A 2,530-nucleotide genomic window follows, 5' to 3' on the forward strand; every position below is an offset into this window, starting at 1 on the left:
TCCACGCAGGAAGCCGACTGCCTCCACGCAGGAAGCCGACTGCCTCCACGCAGGAAGCCGACTGCCTCCACGCAGGAAGCCGACTGCCTCCACGCTGGGTTAGCAAAATGAACGACTGCAGAGAAAAATATCAGCTTTTATCCAAAACTGAGCATCAAGATCTGCTGTTAGAACAGAAAATAAAGATCCCTGAGGAACCGGCCCAGCAGAACTTTCTGGGTCAGAAGAATAGGGTACCAAGGGAATTAAGGTTCTGTTGGATTTCCAGCAGGTCCGAGTCCCAACAGAACCACCAATGTGTTCATGGCTTCATCTGGCTCCAATAGAAGATCCAAACTGGGAACCGAGACGTTCTGACTGGTTCTGAACACTTTGGTGGTTCTGGAAAAGGTTGGACTCAAAAATGTCAAACCATAAATTCTTAAAGGTCCAAAAAGTTTGAGGTAGAAAGTCGATGCGGGCGACGTGTGTGTGTTAGTGTGTGTGTGTGTGTGTGTGTGTGTGTGTGTGTGTGTGTGTGTGTGTGTTTCATGGATGTGGTTGTCCTCCCCCAGCCAGCCAATCAGAGGGCAGAAATCTGGTGAAGTTTCTGTGCTGGTTGAGTTCAAAGGTCGTTGGATCCTAAAAGTAGACGCGGTGAGGATGGCTGCTCTCTGATTGGCTGCCGGTTTAACCCTTTCATGTGGTTGGCTCTGGCTGCTTCCAGCCTCAGCAGGAGGAAGTTTGTGAAACTTCAGCTTTGATTTGTGGATCATTTGCTGCATTTGGTCCTGTCAGTTTTCAGCGTTTTCCAGCGAAGTGACCCAAACAGAAACCCTGAGCAGCTGCAGCGGCGTTCGCTCTTCAAAGCTCTGGTTCTGGTCCAGACGCGGCCCGGACTCACAGCTCTGACGGGTCCAGGTGTTGGGCTGATTAAGGCTCTGCTGCGCACTCGGCCCGGATCAAAGGCTGCGTGTTCAACAAGCTGCGAAACGGGACCTCCAGCGCCTCACCGCAGGGAGCCGCGCTGACTCGGCGGCTCTCAGTCCAACATGGAGGCTTTCCTCTGGCTGGTGACTCCGTGTTTCTCCTGGCGCAGGAGCTCAGACCGTTCAGCAGATTTCAGCCCAACAGGACCGTGACTGAAGGTTTGAAGCGGTTCTTCTCAGTCTGAGGCTGTGACCTCTGACCCACTGGAATCTGAGCCGATGTTTCTGTGGTGAAGCAGCTCCGACCCAACCCGCTCAGTGGAAACAGATTCTCTGTGTTGGTTTGACCCCAGCGGGTTGCCGTTAAAACCATTAGCCTGTATGCTGGTGGACACCCAGAGCTCCCAGCAGCGCAGCAGCAGTTGGTCTTTATTCCCCAGATCAGATTCAGCCGAGTCCTGCCTGAACGAATTACCCCGGCTGCTTCTGGCTGAACGTTTAAAACCTCCTGAGTTCTGCTGATTCAGACTCCTGCTTTCAATTATCAGGACTCTGAAGCACTTTGGCCCCTGCGCCTTCATCCTGGACGGATCGCTGAAGCTTCTGGGTTAAATTCTTCTCGTTTGGTCTGATAATCACAAGCTGGACATTCAGCCTGGTGAAGCTAAACAGCTCTAGCTTCAGCTAGTGTCTGTTAAACAAGGATTGTTCCTGCAGTCACTGGATTATCTTCCATCAATCAATACAAGTTACAGAGTCGAGACAAAGTAGCTCCTAAAACTCCTGCGGGATTTAAAGCCTTCGACCCGATCTGTGATTTGGCTTCAACTGAAAGAAGAGACGAAATGTTGACCAGATGAAGAGCCTCGATCAGTAGAAACAGGATCGTCGTGTCCTGAGACTTCCTGCTGGTCTTCATCTCCCTGAACAAGCTTAAAACTGAACAAAGCATCTTAAAAATAGTCCTAAAAGAATCACCTCTTAGGGAGTTGAAGCGTAGAAAACAGAAGATGTTGCATCAGTTGTTGGATTTGATGAGGATCAACCAGCTGGTTAGAGCTGAGTCAGTCCATCAGACCCTCCTCTTCCTCCCAATCTGACAGATTAAAAACTGCTGTGATGATATTTTCTCAGTTTAGATATAGAAGTTAAATGTTTCTCGTGTTTTAATCATATTTGTTCTGTAACGGTGCTGCACCACAGGTTTTAGCATTGGTGTGAACATTTCTGCTAATCCACTAACAGCTGAGCTATATTTCCATATTTGCTAACTTTGAAAAGGCTTAGCACGCTTAGCTTATGCTAAGCTAATTTACCAGATAAATTCAAAATGCTTATTTACTGAATAAAGTTCAACATCTGTGTTGAAGAATTGCTCTTTTGTTTACATTCATGCTCTTATTTTGAAGGGGGTAAAGGCTGTCTCTGTTTTCTCTCATGTTCTTCGCCTGTGATATTTATTCAGTACCCAGAATGCATTGCTGCATGCTTTCTGACAGAAGCTCTTCTGTTTTCAATCAGGAAAAGTCAGCAGCAGAGTTCGCAAAACTCACCAACTATAAACTGGAACATGGTGGGAGTCAGCACTTTAGCATTAGCTCCTGCTCAATACGGTGTCGCTA

General features: G+C 47.9%; 1 long non-coding RNA gene across 1 annotated transcript in view; it reads left to right on the forward strand.

Annotated features, from left to right (window-relative positions):
* The window catches only part of LOC107833546 (uncharacterized), an 18,324-nt gene that overhangs the window by 14,811 nt on the left and 983 nt on the right, over positions 1 to 2,530 (forward strand). The window lies entirely within an intron of this gene.

This window comes from Poecilia formosa, unplaced genomic scaffold, assembly GCF_000485575.1.
Source record: "Poecilia formosa unplaced genomic scaffold, Poecilia_formosa-5.1.2 Scaffold404, whole genome shotgun sequence".
Classification (NCBI taxonomy): domain Eukaryota; kingdom Metazoa; phylum Chordata; class Actinopteri; order Cyprinodontiformes; family Poeciliidae; genus Poecilia; species Poecilia formosa.